Raw genomic sequence first — 18986 nt, 5'->3', positions numbered from 1 at the left:
ATTGGTTTTGCAACTTTGAAAAAGCTCAATCTAAAACAAAAAGTCATTACCTACATTTAAATGTAAACGTCTGTGCATCAGAGCCAACCCACATGAAAAAAGAGCTTCTCTTCTGCAGCACAGCGCAACATGGAACAATGAGGGATGCCGAACCCTCCGCCACGAGGGTTAGCCATTAAAAAGTATTTCGGACAACTCTACACCTCCAAATGCCCCCACAATTTGAAAGGTTGCCGTAGGGGCAGGGGAAGAATTTGGATTCAGCCTTAGACAAGCCATCCTACAGGCTTAGGCCGCGTTTCTAGATTAAAAAAAATTGTTTTCTTTTAACAAAGCATTTCTCCTCATCGGCACACAGCATTAAACTGTCCAGGAGTACACTGTCCCTGAGGTCGCAGCCAAACTGGTGTTTAGCTGGACCTCAGCATGATCACGTTGAAGAAACGAGTTGAGCTTATCTGGAAAGAGCAGGTTTATGAAGCGGTGCTTTTATTTGCATACAAACAGGACATTTTCATTTTAAAAAACTGCCTGGAGAAATGAATGGACTCTGCTTGTGTCTTTCCGGGCAGCTGTGCAGACTTAACCACATGTCCAACAGCAGCTAGTTGCACGTGTCACTTGCAGGCAATAAAAGGAGCAACGTCAAAGGATTGTCATTCCTCTGCTGCATCAGGCAGAAAACCTTACAGACTGTAGCATGGAATGTATGAAAGACAGAGGGGAGCAGTTTCAGGACACAGGCTGAGCTGCTCACATGTTCCCCTGCAGCCAACTCAGGGAAATTAGGATAACTCCCTACATAAAAGGCCTATTGTCACCCACGCTGCCCTCTAGTTCCCCTCAAAGTATCTCTTCTAACACCTCAGAACAAGTCAAGGAGAGCTGCATATGAATAACGAGCGGTGACAAAAAGCATCTTAAAGGTAGGAAATTTCCTGCAGGCAAAACTGGATGTTGGCGTGTGACAGATTCAGTGCAAAAGGGATGTAAAGCAGTGAAAATCGGGGCTCCTGGCAATGACAGGCGTGTCTTCCTCAAACAGCCCATTGACACAGATACAACCCTCATAAGAAGACACACAAAAAAGTCAGTAGATCCCACAGAGGGGTTCTTAACACACACAGCCGAAGCTTTAGCCGTTTGTTTCTCAAATACAGAATTCTTTAAAAAATGAAAAATTTTTACAAGAATAAACTTGTAGGGACAAAAAACTTTAATAAATCAGGGATTTATCATTTTACAAAAAACACATTAGCAGAGAAGTAGGTGGCATCTTTTTATGGAAGTCAGCACACTAGCTGCAAATTGACACATAATCTTGACTTGATGCTTTTGAATATAAACCACTTTATTCGTTACCAAACCAAGAAAATCCCAACACCACATCGCTGTATTCTGTCTAATAGCTCTATAAAAAGTCTTCATTCTTATTTTTGATCAGTTTTCAGACCCTCTTGCAGCTTTCACAAAAAGCAACTAACAATACATCTGACAGTAGAGACATTTGGAAACAGATATGAGGAACATTCAGTTCCTGCTTTCTCCCAAAAGCAGCACATGCCCTCATTCACGCTCACAGTCTAAACTTGAGGAAAACAACTTAACCGATTTTACGTCTTTACCTTGGACAATAAGTCATAAATTCCTATCTTTCCTGAAAGTGTAATTGGACCATTTTTGTGGTCCGTAGACTGATTTGTGCTGCTGGTGATGCACAGGAATGATCCTCTCTGGTGTCGACCACAGGAATCTGAATGACAAAACTGAAGCCTGAAGCGGGACATTGATCAGACTTTGACTTAATATTTTGGCAGTAACATCCGGCACTAAAGCAGGACCGGCAAAAAAGGGGGGTGGCACTGTAGAAGGGCAGAAACAAATCTACCACCACCAACACTGGACAGCAGAGACAGAGCTTGAAACACCTTACAGAGTATTTTCAAAAATTTGAGGCAACAAAAAATTGCAAAAACATAGTCTGTGAAAAGATTGTCTTGAATATTTTCTCCTCCGTCTCGGGGAGTACGGATGACTGTGGGACGGGCAGGCTTTCCTATTGGCAGAGCTGCAAAAGTTTTACAAACTGAGTTGAGGCTATTTGACGGCCTCGTCTTTAACTTGACCAGTTTGTAAGTATGTGCTTTCAGAAATCCATCTAAAACTTCACTTTGACTTTCTTGCTATGCCTAAAACTGTTGATTTGATGCACTGGCATGTTTAGCTTAAGGCTGCATTAAGTGGAACATTATTATAGTCAAAATGACCACAAAGTCAAAGTTTGACGTCTTCAGGGCAGGTTTATGTAAATAAAGATATGTCTTCCCATACACCCAACTAAAATGTGGTTTTTAGTTTTGGAATAAAGAGCTCCTTGCAGTGTAACCTTTAAATAAAAGTTACAATACAAATCCTCAAGTCTTATTTATATAGTTTATACGTGAAGTTAGTAAGTCAATGTGATCCTGAACAGAAGAGGGGTCTCATTTTAATACATCAACATCACTACAATAAAAATATTCAAAATATTTAAAAAAAAAACTGTTATTTTACGGGGGGGGGGGGGGGGGGGGAACTTTCTCATTTCTGATACTTTTTTAAATGAATCTGACCCAGGAACATCAGTGCTGTTCCTCACAAACAGACATCTGGGTTAAGATGATTTTGTTGGTCACACCCTCTACGCAAGCATCTTTATGAAGACCTATTCTTTCTTTCTTTTGTTTTCAGGCTGCTGGTAACAATGAGCAATTGTTTTGTCATTTTACTGAACTAATGGGAACAACAAACAACAACAAAAAAAGGACAAAAATTGCTGGACAAGTCAAACAGCTGAACCTGCAGGAAGCTCTGACCGAGTTGGATCGGATAGTTGGTTACTGGGCCGCAGAGCGCTGATGGAAGGGAACAGTGAGAACGAGTGAGAGCTGTAAATCACATCCTGGAGGACAAACACTCGGAGAGAGGAAGGGCTGTGAAATGGGAGGTTATTCGCACGGATGCCGGTCAGGAGGATGCACAGTTAATCCACCTTCAAGAAGCATGACACGGACATGTGCATAGTCTACAGCTGGGGCAATAAAACCCCCACTGGCATTAGAGGGGGCTAATTTGCGTGAAGCCCGAGCTTGGTTGGACCTGATTAGGAAACCACGAGTTGAAGGCAGTTAGCCATCAATACCAGCTGGTCATAAACCGTGCCTGCTGATGGTGCCAGTATGTGCAACATAGCTCTAGCCAAAAAAAAATTACCTTCAGACACAAGGCTGAGGCAGCAGAAAGCAAAGGATTCAGTGGCTAATGTGATGCTGCAGCAAGTTAAAAAAGCTAGAATTATTCACCAAATATACACCGCTCACTGAAGAAGTCTCTAGGGAGGATTGCATTGCTTTCAATTTTTAACTTTAATTCTTTAACTCTTCATATTACCCAGCTTTTGACCCCCCAAATAATTGCACAAATGCAAACCCTCATTCTAAATTTGTAATCATGTTTTATGGAAGAAAATTTAAAGGTGCTGCTACCTCAGGACAGGTGGATCACACTAGCATCAAAAGATGGAACTCATAATGTGAGTCCATTAATTAAAATAAGTCACGTTTGTCCAAAATAACTGCTGAGTCATTGTCTAGACATGTCCAAAATTGATGACAGGATTAACAACTGTGTTTTACAGCAAGGGAATGCTTTGTTCAGCTAAAAATCATATTCAGAATCTTTTTGTACACTTTCAGGGCCATTCGCCACCTCTTTCTACCATATTTGTCTGATTTCCTCCATATCCACATCTCCATCCGCCTCACTGTGCCCTCTGACCACCTCAACGCCATGAGGGGCAGAGCTTTCTGTCGCTCAGGAGACATGAGAAACACCGATCCTCCTCCCGTCTGTGGGTCAAATGTCAAATCTCATTTGTTTAGAACAGATCTTTCTCTAAAACTGTCGTTCTTCCATCAGTTTGTTTCTAAATCTCAACTTCTTCTCAAATTAAAATGGTTAATTTCATAACTTTTCTAATCTCAAGGAAAGTGTCCTTGGAAGTTTTGAAGGGTGCTTTTTAAATAAAATGTTGTGTTGCTGCTGGCCTAGTCTGTGATCCCGCCCTCCAGAGATGTTTACAAGTTAGTAAGATAGATATCAAGAAGGGATGTAACAATTAATCCCTAAATCGATTTCTATAAGCAGGTCAATCTGTCTAAGGCTAGTTGTTAACTGATATCATCAAAAGTTGGCAAATATCATTTGGATTGAAGCTCAGTAGGTTTATTTACAATTAAATAAATGACAGCAAAAACTGATCAGTCCATCATTCCAGTCTAATGTGTGGAAACACTTTGAATTTAGCAAAGTCGTGTGATCCAGTGTGCTAGAATGTTCCGATAATGTTCCCTTTGGATTATTTTAATGTGGAAAAGCAACAGTGGGCTGAACTTTAGGAAACTAAAATGTTAATGGATTTGACATTCATTCTTGTTTACTTGTTTGTACACTTATTTTATTTATACTTGATTATCTTGAAGACACAAGAAATCTGGAAAACTTCACCTGCACTGTTCAGTCTGAGTCACATGGAGGAAGTTTTGGCTAAAGATGTCCTGGTTTGATTTTAAGTCAGTGAATCAGATCAAATCAGATTGTTCAAAGTGAACCAAAATTGACTAAGAATCGTATCATCAACCAGTAATTATGATATGAATTGAATTGTTAAAATGAATCGCTATACCACTGACATAAAGTCTCAGCTGGAAAGTAAAATCAGGTTGAAACTCTCAAAGTTAAAAAGGTCATAAAAAGTCACCATGGTAGCTTGAAACCACCAGTGAAGAGAGTAATATGCTTTTACTAAATCCACACTGCCAATAATAAACACAATTGGAAAACAAGGAAAACGCCCCAGCCCAATTCTTTGACTTCAGTTTGAAAATACACTTGCATGTACAAATGCAGTTGACAAAATTTACCAACAAGCGATTGTTCATTAAAACCATTTTGGAGCTGAAGTGGTACGATGCATATTTGCACCAATAGAGTCCAATTGTGAAAACAGACCATTCTCCCTTTGCTGATTTTACGTCTTTTTTGTGTAAAAATATTACATTATTGGACCATAGAACACAGAGGGTCCTATGGTCCAAAAGTATGATATTTTTAAAAGTTTCTCTTTGTAAACTACAACAAACAAAGCTTTCTGGAGCCAACATTGTCACCTCAGCAAAGGGGGATAACAACGCAGCAGGTCGGTGCTGTTCTTGATGGGGATGGGATGGCACCAGACTGCACAAGCGGAGACTTTAAATATGTAGCTAGCCTAAGTTTGTCTGTCAATTATTTTATCATAATAACAAAACTGTTAGGAAACTGACTAGATAATTTTGACTTTACAAAAATATATATATATAGTTTCCAGCAGATTTTCTCTCTGCATCAGAACACAGAGGAGTGCAGTTGTGGGATCTACAAACACTTTACACTGAGCAATGACAAGCTTGACTTAAGACTAACGTCACAGGCTCCTGAAACTATTATTTACTGCTGCTGATGGCTGCTCAAAGAAGATTTCCCAATTATCTGCAGCACTGGCAGCTTCCTTGAAAAAAAAAAAGCGTGAACTGCAATCAATAAAGTCAATTTGCAGCCATTATTTAGATTCCTTTCTGATCAGTTGGCAGTGGAGAAGGAGGCCTAAATAACACAGATGATAAACTCATAGTCAGGTGCATTTGGTGCATGACTGATTCTACAAGCCTCATCAATGTCTATATCAAAAACCCTCTTCCCTTTCATGCGGATCCTTTTCCAGGAGACACGCTCACCTTTGCGTCTTTGCTCAATAATCCACTCCTTCTTATTCGTCACTCACTTTCTACGCACCTCCACCAGGAAATCTTTTTTCTGCAAGCGTCTTTTCTCAATATCACCCATCTGCTTGCACCAGTCTGTCACACAGATTCCTCACCAGAACGGTCTTTGGCTTGTGCCAATGCAAAACATTTAAATTGAACGAATATTTCTGAGCCATCGCTACACACAGACACCTGGCGTCCGCACAACTGGGCACTGGGCGGGGAGAATGGGGTGGGAGCGTGGTGAGACCAGCCACTACTGAAAGATAAACAGTATTTAAGGTGAAGTATGTAAAAAGAGGACCTTTTTCTGCCATTTTAAAATCATTTTACAGGAATACCAGCAAATTCTAGGAATGTAACAGTGAGTAAATGGGATCTCCACAGCCTTCTAGGGCTCACCCCAACCAGCCTTTACAGTTTATGCTGCGTTTCCCTAAACGTCTCTGGTCCATCTTCACTCCAAAGAAAAGCAACTTTCTAATCTCTGATCGACCGAACATCTTTCAGAAGAAGAGAGCTGCACTTCCATCCATGTGGGAGAATAGGAAAACTTCCAAAAGAACAGCTCGGGATTTGAACCACAACACTCTGTAGTGAGGTAACCACAACCTCATTATAAAACGCCTCAAAAATAATTGTACTGACGAGTCCTAAAATAAAAGGACTGGTGTCATTATCAGGAAGTGTTTCGTTGTGGGAGGAAGAAGCACCCAGCAGTCCGGTTCTTCTTTCCTCTTCCTGTTAAAGGAACTTGTTCCTCTCTGCTGTAGCCTACCAGCATGAGTATGTGTTCCTGTTCTAAAACATGTCATGTCCTCATTCATGATGGCTGTTGGTGGCTCTGTAAGCAGAAAGAGGAGGCTTTGATCCTCAAGACCTAGACAATAACAGAACTGTGCAAATCATTTTCAGACCACAAACCCTTATAGAAATGACAGGATTGTTTCATGACAATGAAGTTCATCAGAAGATTAAAATGTTTGTTATTGACAGTAAAACATTTTGATTTGAAGTCCCACTCCAATCGCCTTTTGATCTATTGTTGAAGCATTCTTACGATTATGCCGTTTTGAGCCAAAATACAAAACTGTGTCGTTTACTGCAAAGCGGTGGTAGTTCATTATAAATTTGCATCTGTGTTGTGGGCGGGACCATTTACACAACAGCACACATACAGCCCCTCCCTATTACAGAGAGCTCTCTGTCTACACTCTGCTAGCTTACAGCTCCTCACCCCCCCCCCCCAAACCTAATATTAGAGGTGCAACAAAAAATCAGAGCTATCCAGTCATTACAGTTTTGAGCCAGATTCCAGTCGGATGAAGAAAACAAAGACGTAGATGGATCTATTCATCTACAACCGGATGCATCAGAAAGGAGCGGAGCAGGGAGCTTTGTGGCTTGCCCAGCGTATTTTCTACATCACAAATATATCCTTTTTTTTTTTAAAGAATGTATTCATCTGCTCCTGATTCACAACTACTTAAATAAAGAAATGCTCAGAAATGCAATTTTGAGCTTATTCTCCTAATATATTGGTCCTTCATCATCAGAAAAATGCCACAAGAACAGGTCCAAAAAAAAACAATTTTCATTGGAGTGAGTCTTTGAGAGATTTAACAAAATCCACAATAACCTCTTATTCAGTTCTTTTACTCAGGACACCAGAAAAAAAGGTGCAGTGCAACAAGTTGGAGGACTTTTGAGCAATTGCCTTCCAGCCACATGGGCTCAGATTGAACCAGGAGTCCCCATCTGCTTCCCAGCATCTGACCAAAGGAAGACCTATTTTGGTGCAGATGTGAAGATTTAAATATTATAATAGGAAAAATAATATACTAGGAGATCCGTTTAAATCATCTATGTAAGTGGAGCGGATTTGAGGTATTTTTGGATAAGTTTGAAACATGGAGCCCCTCAGGGAGGGAGGGTGAGGACCTTGAAGAAGCAGGGGAGGGAGGGGGAGGAGGGGTTTTAAAAGCAACTCATTTTAACCCAGAAGAAAATAAACAGCAGAAGTGCACAAAGACACACTGTTTAGCACAAAACATGACTGTCGCTTTTCTCTACATCTGCATTTTTTTAAAGCATCACAGCATCTGTGAAATGATAAAGCTGCTCCTGGGGTCTAACAGGACGTGGTGGGGGCCTGCTTGCTTTATGATTAAAACTGCATTCCAAGCAGTGTTTTCTCTGGCTGCACTGATGAATCGAATGCTTGTCAGACCTGCGGTGGCTAAAGCTCCGGTGTTTGCAGGACCACAGATTCCTCCGCAGGGTGGATGCTCCGCATCTGGACGGAGCGCTCAGGACTTCAGTCGTGCTTATGTCACAGAACTTGGCGGGCCGCTGCAACGAGAGACGCTCAAACCCACCACTGAGGCTAGGGGCTGTTCTCGCACCTTCTCTGATTACACAAACAGCAGGAAGCGCAGAACTGTGGGGAGACAATGCGGGAAGAGATAATCCCTTTGATGTGTGTACATTGTGTGCGTGTAAATAGCTGTGATGATGTGTTGCAGAGCTCCCCGCCAGCCCAGCCTCCTGCTGGGACCTCTTCCTTATCCAGTCGGTTTTGTGAGGAAACTGATGAATATTTTGCCATCCTAACGCAGACTCCAGAAGTGCCTTTGGTAGCTCCGGTACCTGCATGCATCAGACAGCGGGGTGATGAAGAGCTGAGCTGATAGGGAGGGAGGGCGGGCGGGCGGGGGACCTTGCTTGTACTATCTTCAAAGCCCTTTTTGCTGAGGGGAGGAGCGGTGGAAAGGAGATGGACGACTGCAGGAGCGTCTGACCTGCGCACGCTCTCTGGGCAGACTTCAAACCAATTGAATTATTGTCCCCGGAGGTCTTTACTCCCAGTAAAAACTGCAAACGGTGACCTTATGGAATGACAGATTACAGACCGACTCACGTTGATCCTTTGGACTTTTGCTTTAGAGGACACACATTCCAGCCAACAGCAGAGCAAAGACACAGCTGAGGAGTGGCCACTATCAGGCTGACTGACTATCAGCAACTATTCACATCCTTTATCAGGATAAATCTGTATGAAATTGAAAACCACTATTGTAAACATTTAAGCAAAGATAGTAAAACTTTAGTCAACAGGTTTGTTATTGAGTGTCTTTCAATCTTGAAAATGAAAATGATGAAAAACTTAATGTTATTCAATAATCGGCAGACAAACTTTAGTATGAACCTGCCTTGCTTGTTTATGGAGTAATTGTAGTGATCAATTTACAAACAGGTAGCATCATTTCATCTGCTGTATGTATATGTATATATTAACTAACAACACATTTTTTCCTTCATAAAATAGATATCACCAAAAGATACACTTAATGCCCTTTTTCTATCAAATATTTATCAAGTTTTCAGCTTTATTCATTCATTCATTTTCTAAACCAGTTTTGCTCCTTTTGGGGTCACGAGGCTGCTGGAGCCTATCCCGGTCACTCGTCGGCGAAGGCAGAGGACATCCTGGACAGGTCGCCGGTCTGTCGCAGGACCACAATCACACACCCATACACACTATTTAGAGTAACTAACTAACCTATGAAGCATGTTTTGGGACGGTGGGTTTTAAGCTTTGGTTAATAAGAAAAGAATGTAAAAAGTAATAGCAAGAAGAAGAAAAAAACAATCTAATATTCTGGTTATAATTAACTAACTTCATAGATGATTTTTTTAAAGGTTGTCCAAATGTGTGAGTGAACTGCAAAGCAGCAGCAGATCTAACAGGGGATCTGCCTCACATGGAAAACGTCTTTCTGCTAATCCTCCTGCAGAGATCTGCTCCGCATCAATGTAAAATCTTTTAGAAGTTTGAGCATTTTTAGAAAGAAAACTAACAAAATCCTGGTTGTGCCACCGGCAGCAGCACTGAACTCGTGTTCTGACAGGTTAACTGTCTATTCCTGTGTATTTATTGGTAATATTTAGTGTTTGTGATTCAAATTGTTTTCTGTCAACTCAAAAACAACTCAGTCTGTTATTTAACAATTATCTTGCATTGAAAGCCCTTAATACTGCATCTTAGCCATCAGTGAAAGTATTGTGGTATGGACAAATGGAACTGCTGTCTTCTTAATCCATCTCTATTAAATCTAATTAATACATAATACATAATTTTTTGTGTAAATCTGAGTTAGATTATCAACGCATTTCAAATGTATGCAGGTTGTTGGTTTTCATTAATGGACAGAAATTACCGTAAATTCCGGACTACAAAGCGCACCCGATTACAAGCCGCACCCACCCATATTCACGTGTTTGACTGCTTTTATACATACACAAGCCGCGTCAGAGTACAAGCCGCGCATGTGATAACCGATATTGTCATCCTGACAGATCACGCCCAGCATCCCAGAGTGAGTGCAATTCATTAGCACATTGTGGGTGGTGCCAATTTTGCCTCTGGGTCACGTATTTAAGTGTATCGACATCTGACAAACAGCATGGAGCTCTATTCTGTTCACAAGTTCCTCAGTTATGGTGTTTTTATTTCTTTTTTTTTTTTACTTATTGACAATCTAGGTATCTAACATAAAATTACAAACAGTAACCATATAATCAACATTACATCCCTCAGTTATAATGAGGAAATTTACATCCGCGATTCCACATTTCCCATGAGTCTTAGGGGCTAAAGGCGGGGCCAACGCCCGGCTCGCCATTCTCTTGTACGTGTTTAAGAATTAGCAGCAGTGCATGGAGGGGTGAACGGGTAAAGCTCTCCTTCCGCTTGTGTCGCAGCAGCGTTATGGGAGTAACAGGACTGGTTAGAAAACACAACGGTAAAATAAAGCAGCGGCGACTGAAAAGCGCGCGCCTCAGCGCGATACGCGCGCCTCAGTGCGGCGCGTGCGTCAGAATTCAGAAGCCTCTGCACTCCGCGGACGCCTCTGCGCTCCGCTCCCGCCCGCGCTCCTTGTCTCCCCTTCCTATCTACTCCGACACCTCTGGCCAGGGCAGCTTCAAGGAGGAGCACTTCGTCCCCGTTGCGCCGGTGGATGGAGCAAATCGTTTCTGTGCAAAGCAATCGGACTTAATACTGTACGTTTTGTGTATGAGGGGCGGGTGCGTTGTTACGTGTGGGAGCCTTCAGACTGCCATCGGCCCCGCAGCTCAATCAGCAGGAGAAGTTGTCTCCGGCTCACACGGAGGCTGTGAGTTTTTCAAAGCAAAATTCCGCTTTTACGGTTTCCTTAGAAACCGTAAATGGAGTGTAAATTCACTCCATGCGCTGTTCTCTCCGTCACGCAGCAAACCGGCTTTTCCAAACCCGTTGGTGACGGTGGACTTTTTTACGCTGCTTTTAACGATTGCTTTTAACTTGAAAGCTTCATCATATTGTAGCGGCGATCACGTGCACGTTGGGTCTAATGGCCCCAAAGGATTCTGGGATGCGGCCGGGCATGCGTGTTTCGTTTTGTTGAACCATGACTAAAGTGTCTAAGACCTGAAGTCAAGTCCATGCTGTTTGGCTGCTAAGAGGTGTGTTGAATAAAAATGCCTCGTGCTTGGTGTTAGATAGAGAATTCAAACTATTCACTGAGTTCGAAAATACGTACATGGCGGCCGCCAATTAAATCCATAAATTAGCCGCGTCACTGAAAAAGCCGCAGGGCTGTAAGCGCAGGAAAAAAGTAGCGGCTTGTAGTCCGGAAATTACGGTAATCCAACGTTCTTCTGTCCGCATCGTCTTTGTTGCTATTTGAACCTTTAATAAAGACTAAGTTAACAGAACCAGCAGACAAATTTAACATCTCGCCACGTCTGCCCTCTTTAGTAAAAGTTGTTGGTGCCGCATGTGGCGTCTGCGCGAGGTGCCTGCCACAAGATGTGGGACACAAAGGAGCGAGCACATCTGTGAGCAATTCCAGGCGAGCAGAGAGCGCCAGCATTTATACTGCCCGTTACACTTAAGTAAGTCACCGCTTTGGCTTTTCATGATGTAATGCTGAAGGAAATCTGAAAGTTGCACTGGAACAGGGCCCTCGCAAAACTTCTGTCGAGACCATAAATGTCAAGAAACGATTGCAGGGCAGAACCACATTTCTCCTCAGACGCCAGGCCCCACATCTGAGGAGGAGATGCTAACAGCTCTGCATGTTCTCCATGGAGCATTGCCTTCCATATACATTCAGAGTACAACTTTTGTATACCGTGAATGCTTGTTAACGGACTGTAAACATTAGCAAACAACCTAAAGACAAAATATCCTTGTTTTGCAGGTTGATACCATGATAGTCTACTGGAGTTTTAAGTCCCACTCCGATCATCTTTTGATCTATTGTAAGAGTGTTCCCAGTTGTCTTTTACTTATGATGGTGCTGTTTTTAGCCAAATAAAAAAAAACGATGTTTTCTAGGACATAGTTCCTGCAGAGTGGCAGGGCTTGATTGGAAATTCACCACGGAGTTGTAGGCGGAACTGTTGGTGTTGAGCAATCCCAACCTTTCTTCCCCGTGCTGTTGCTGAGAGCTCTCTGTTTATGCAAAGACGGGACCGTGTGGCCCTACCAGTACTTTTATCCTGTGCAAAAGAATACGCTTTTTCAAACAGACTTTTTTTGTTCTGCTCCTGATTCACAATGATTTGAATAAACAAATACTCAGAAATTCAATTTTAGGTTTGATTTTCTTGATATAGTGTCCTCTATTATCACAAAAATGCTACAAGAACATGTTAAGAACATCGAAAACACAATTTTCTTCTGAGTGGGTCTTTCCGTCCCTTTCTATCATAACAATTTGGTGTGTTTAGAGAGATTTGGACTTTTTCTTGGAAAGTCTGAGTCAGAATGTAATTTTGCACTTATTGTATCTGTGGAGGCTATTTTGTGCTGCAGGACACAAGATAAACACTCAACCAGGATTTGTAACTTCAAAAAGAAAGGGGTTTGTATTTCCATAAAGATCACAAAAACTATCAGAATACATTTTATTCAACTTTGGTAAAGAAAAAATTGACCAAAGGAAGAGACATCTGCAGCATAACAGAACCATTTTTCTATCAACTTTTTTTACTTTGAGCTTTCAGTTCGACAACATTTACAGAATATGGTGAAATAACAAACCCAAATCAGAGAACAGGTGATGAACTGCCAAAAGCCCATGTAAGAGCGGGGCTCTGCAGTGCAACCAATCGGATCGCACATGCGACCCAATTCCTTGACAGTGTGACTGATAAAAATCTTTGGTCGCACCAGTGCACCCAGCTGTTCGAGGAATTGAAAAAAAATATATCTCAGTGACTCTGAAAGTCTCCATGTGGTTCAACAGCAGACAAATATTAAGTCCATCTAGTGGTCTAAGCCAATCAGAGACAGCGTGGGGAACGGGTCCACCTCTGATTGGCCGAAGTCCACATATTCCTGCCTGTGAGAGTGGCTTCATTTACAAATCCTGCAGTCAAAGCAAGGCGAGGAGCTCTGATAACCAAGGTAGTCATAGCCTGTTCAGAATGTTTAGGCCTGGTCCATATGAAAAACTAGAAAGGCTCGGTTTCACTGAACATGTTTCTACTCAGGTAACACTGCGGCATGAACCCATAGTGGTGGAGCTTTGATTAAAAAACCCTCAGGTCTTTTAATTATTAATCAGAATTAAAAGATCACTGGGTCCTCGGAACCACCAGATCCAAAGATGATTGGAGTGGGTCTTCAGTAGAAAGACACTGAAAAGCTCAATGCATCTCGAAATAAGACATTTCAGGTTGTGATAAGGCCAACGTTCTAGTACCTTCCCTCTATCAGCAATGGCAGGCAGCAAATGGTTTTAAGAACAAAGACTGTCAAACTGGGCTGTTAATTGAGCACCTAGAATAAAGAATTAGGACACTTAAGTAAAACCCGTGCAAAAAGTTAGTCTAAAGCCTCAAAGAGGAAAGTCAAAAGCAAGGAACATTATTTTGGTGGCAGTTTTTGTACAAAGGTTTCATTTAGAGAAAGAGAAAAACAGCTGCAAACCATGACTTTTAAAAACATGTATTTAGTGTGCGTTTCAGATCATTCTCATGCATTAGATATCAAAGTGAGGCATTTCTTCACCGCCAGTTAGTTTACGTCATATTTCATTATCGGTTCATCTCCATCAGAACCTCTCCTGAACAAGTACCAACGACTAAACATGTAACTTGAACCATTTCCTGATGGAAAAACAGAGAAAATGCTGGGACCATAGATAGAGCTAAACAGGAACAAGTGGAAACTGAAATATTCACCAATGGAACAACAGGACGTTCACAAGTCTCCAAGGTTCTACTCAACAATAGAAAAAAATGAGAATTAAATGTAATTTTATAGGTGCTCATAAATAAGCTAAGTAAAAGCGTCAAAAATCAGATTTGACTACTTCTAAGTTCTTACTTTTAGTATCGTCATATTTTTTTAAACTTTGGATAGAAATAGTTGCAGGACATGTCTAACGAGAAATAACATGTGTGACACAGATGGCACTGAAACAAAGACAGTTTCATGCTGAATAATGCTTTGAAGAAAATTTGGTCTGTCAAATTGTATAAAATCCTTTGGAGACCATGTGCATGTTTTCATTTTTCATGCAAGGTATTTTTTAGTATTATTCAATAAAGCATCCATCCATCCATTTTCTTAACACGTTTTATCCCTGATGGGGTCACGGGGCTGCCGGAGCACAACCCGGCCACAGTTGAGCAATGGCGTTTACGCCTTAGACAGGCCGCCAGTCTGTCGCAAAGGCCACAATCAGACACCCATTCACACAACAGTTTTCGCCGACTCTGACTGCTCTGACACTGAATAACCCCACACACTATCCATAACTAACAAATCATTTACTTCAATTTTTAAATAAACAGAACATTGAAGAAGAAAAAAGTATATTTTACGTTGTTAAAATGGAAGACAAGACTAAAAATGTGCTTTTTATGAAAAGCGTCAAGACAAATCGACAAAAATATTAAGCCGCTTATTCTTTTCAGACAATGTGTGGTTAAGATTTCATTTAACTGTATGGATTTTGAAAGTTAGGAGTGTTGCACAACGTAAACACATAATTGTAAGGATTCTGTGGTGTTGTTCTTCGGTTATTGTTTTGGTTTTCAGGTTCATGATCCACAGCCGTCTTCACTTCAGTTCATAACCCTCAGCCTATTTAAGGGTCTTGGTTTCTGGTCATCCTTGTCAGGTCATCTGCTCTTTTGTGTCACCTTTTTGTTTTGCCCCTATAGTTTTTTCATGTTTCAGTTTGTTTTATAAATGTTTTATTTCCAAGCCTGGTCTCCTGCATTTTGGGTCCTCCACCACCAGTTCCTGACAATAATACTGAATATAAAACACTCCATTGTTAGACCTGATCTGTTTAAAGAGCAAAGGCGGGAAATACATCGGGTACCCGTTTTTAAAACGCGTTCCCCATCGTGAAATAGATAAAACCGTATAAATATATTACTAGCCTAGAACATCATCTAAACATTCTCCAAACACTTCTAACGAAACAAAATCGCTTTCCATGAATGACATCTTTTTTTTTGTTGTTTTACGCTTTCTGGATTCATACTGCTTAACCCTTGAGCTTGTGGGGTTCAGATGACCCCACTCCCAACGTTAACGTGCCTCCAAGGTTAACATCGGGAGTGGGGTCATCTAGACCCACTAGACAGTGCTCTGAACCTTTTTTCTTCAATGATTTGTGATCTTCACTGGTGTCCATTGATTACATGAAATCTTTCCACCTTTATCCACCTTTGTCATGGTAGGGAGAACACGTCAATGCAAGGGTGGGGTCATCTGGACCCCACAAGATAGCACAAGGGCTAAAATGACATAAATCACCACAACAACAACAAAAACTGCAAACCAACATCTACAGATGGCCCTGAAGAGGCAAGAAGCAGAATTGGAAGACAGCAGCCTGCAATCACTAAAAGATTCATCGAGCATTTCCTCTTCGGCAAAACTTAAATATTTTACAGCCCGACTTCTGGAGGCTTCAGATGGTCATTTTGTGCTCGTTTCTTCACAATTCCCACTCGCCGTTTGTTCAGAAAACCACGAGACGACAAAAACCAGTATGAGTCTGTGTCTGACAACAGTCACTGATCATTGAGCCTGAGCGTTTATCTCTAAGACAGCTATGCACCGGTTAAAGAGACGCCCAAAATCTTGTTGTAATCTCTGCCACTAAATGGCGTTAGCGGCACCTGTGTCACCCTCACGGGTGAAACCAAAAACAAAAACAATCCCTTTCTCGTGACTGTTGGGAGGAATGTGGAGTCACCCTTACAGAAAAGCAGCTTTGTTAAAGCACAATGCAGCGACACGCGGTCAACGCTCACTAATGTAGGCTGCAGACACCTGATTCAAATGAAATGCTTCAGTCAAAATAATCGTCTTATAGCGGAAAAAAATGAAATGTTGTGCTTCAATTCTCTCTTGAGGTTCTTATTTACAGTCAGGTTCTGGAGGCTGCTTTTTCCCCCTTACTGTCATTTGACTTTTTAAAGATTTGTTTTATTTGATAAGGATGGATTGAGCAACGCAATGACTGAAAACTGCAGGAAAAGGTTAAAAATTCAGCCACAGATTGAATCTAACTCTTCCGCAGCAACATTAAGAACACTATTTTTTTAAACAGTTAAGAGATTTTTTTTTTTTTAAAGCCTCAAACATCCACATCGCCCCCCTTCCCATCACCCATCTGTTTAAACGCCCTTTGGCTAGCTTACCCCCCCTTACACCCCCAACCTAACATTACATGTACAAGCAGTATTGGATCCAGCCGTATAGTTTTAACCCAGATTCCAGCTCGGACGAGGAAAACTAAGACGTATTTGGATCTGGTCTACTACCTGCAGATGCATCAGAATGGAGCGGAGCAGAGAGATTGTAGCTCACTCAAATAAACTCTTTCCCAAACAGCATTTTGTCCTCTGCTGATTCACAACATTATGAATTCATACATGTCCGCCATCATCAGAAAAATGCAACAAACAAACAACACCAAAAACACAATTTTCATTGGAGTGGGTATTTAGGATGAAATCAGAGATTTAGACCGTACAGGTGCCTGAGTAACACAGGTAAGTCGATTTGTGGCAGTACATTAAACAACAGACTATTACAATCTGCAACTTCAATTTTAAAAAAACATTTGCTCAAACTGAATCTACGTGTAGATGGACAGTGGATGTTGGACACTACTAGGTAGGTTTTTCTACCTATTGTTAAAACAGATGTGCATTCAAGAAATCAGAGGTTAATCAGCTTTTTCTCGTGCATTTTGTTGCCTTTAAAGCAGCTGATGTCAAGCCTGAACAAAAAAACAGGATAAAATCCATTAAGGTTGGCCTCTCCAAAGCTTTAAAACTGACCTTCCAGCTAGGCCAAGATCGTATGGAGAATTTTTATCAAATTCAAAATACCTAATGATTTTTTCTTTGCAATTTTAATAATTAACAGATTACTAAAAGTGAAAAGCAATCGTTAAATGGAATTATTATCATAATCACGAATTAATTAGACTATCATTAATAAAGTAAGGGTTCTTTTGATGAGAAGCCACACCCATTATGATGGTTTACAAAAACACGTTGTTTAAAGGAAAGAAATACTCAAGCAACAGTCTCAATATCAGTTTGCTGGGTTTGATTGGAAACACAAAATACCCAGCATGCTTTAATGTCCAACTTTAGATGATTAAAATATCCCAATATGCAATCCTACATATTCTAGTTGGAAGTAGAAGTAGAATGTTGACGTGAGATTCTCATGGGTACAGGTTCAGACTGCCTTCTAACTTCAGGTTTCCTCTGTCTGCTCGCAGTGTTTGGGGTCAAGCGTCGGTGCCATCGGCGCCGGGAGCCGGTTCTGGCTCTGGTTCTGGCTGAGGAGCATCACCCGCTGCAGCCTGGATCTCTGACAGGAGGCGTTTAAAGGAGCCGCAGCTGATTTCCATCATGCATGCTGGATGGAAAAACCACCCACCGACTCGGCTCCGGGTCTGCTTCCCCTTCCCTGTTCCCCCTTATCGGCAGGGCCAAGTCAGCGGGACATGGCGTGTTTCAGGCACCACGAAGAAAGACTTGTTTTTAATTTAAAGGCCTCCAGAACCTGAAACACCGAGCTCAAACGGGTTGTCCTCCGACAAGAGTGAAGCTGAAACGCCCTTTCTCCACACCCGGAGGTCCCAGGGAGGAGAAGCGACCTATTTTCTCCCCTCCGCCAAACAAAAAAAATATTGAACTAGCTTAAAAAAACATGCTAATTATCAAGGCTGCAAACCTCTACTGCCGTTCAAACCCAGCCAGCTTTCAAGCATCCCGTTAGGCTGACATTAACCTCAGAAAAATGCTCACCTGGTTCGGTTGAAGGTGGTCGTCGAGGCGCCGTGACTGATCCCGAGCGAGCCATCGGTGTGTGGAGCGTCGTTGCTGCTGCGCCGCGGCGGCCGCCGCTCCTCCTCTGCCCGGCGAAGTGAACGTTTGAGCGGAGGAAAAGTGATGTCATAGCGCGAGCCGCCCGCCCCGCTTTCTCCGCGAGGAAGGCCCCTCCGCCGAACTTCACCCGCAACTTCAGAGCGCGAGGACAGGAAACGTGCCGCTTAGTCGCTTTGAACGGTGTCTCTCACGAGGACGTCTGGCGGGAACATGTTTGTTTCCGCTTTAAATGGCGTTTGTAAGGACAGGGAACATGGAAAATGTTATCTGCCAAAACCAAACATGCTCTTTTGCTGTACTGACTGAGGTGTTCGTTAAATTATAGGCTAAATGTCCTTTTGTTATTTAAGGTTGGCACGTTCCATAAAGTGGCACCAAAAGCTTAAAATTTAAAAGACCCACTCAGTCACTTTCTCCAAAGAAAATTGTATTTTGGGTATTAAAACATGGAATTTTAGAATTTTTCTCATGACAGAGGACACTTAAGAAGAAAATTAAGCTTAAATTAGCATTTTTGAGTATTTCTTTAATCGTTGTGAATCAGGAGCGGACGAAAAAATGCAGTTTGAACAGGGGTGTAGTTGTTACAAACCAGTCAGAGGCTCACAAGCTCCATTCTGATACATCAACTTGCAGACATATAGATCCATGTTTGTCTTTGTTTTCCTCATCTGAGCTGCCTAAATAGTACCTTACTTAGTCTGTATTACCAGT

The 18986-nt window shown here is 41.8% G+C and overlaps 1 protein-coding gene across 1 annotated transcript in view; it reads right to left on the bottom strand.

Moving 5' to 3' along the window:
* Positions 1-18565, bottom strand: part of nckap5l (NCK associated protein 5 like) — a 53278-nt gene extending 34713 nt beyond the window's left edge. Inside the window, exon 1 of the mRNA XM_011477622.3 lies at positions 18192-18565. The gene's annotated coding sequence lies outside the window, so the exon portion shown is untranslated. The remainder of the gene's footprint in view (positions 1-18191) is intronic.
* Positions 18566-18986: the final 421 nt, after the last annotated feature.

Source organism: Oryzias latipes, chromosome 7, assembly GCF_002234675.1.
Source record: "Oryzias latipes chromosome 7, ASM223467v1".
NCBI lineage: Eukaryota > Metazoa > Chordata > Actinopteri > Beloniformes > Adrianichthyidae > Oryzias > Oryzias latipes.
The sequence above is the reverse complement of the archived record's forward strand: the minus strand, read 5'-3'. Positions and strand labels throughout refer to the sequence as shown.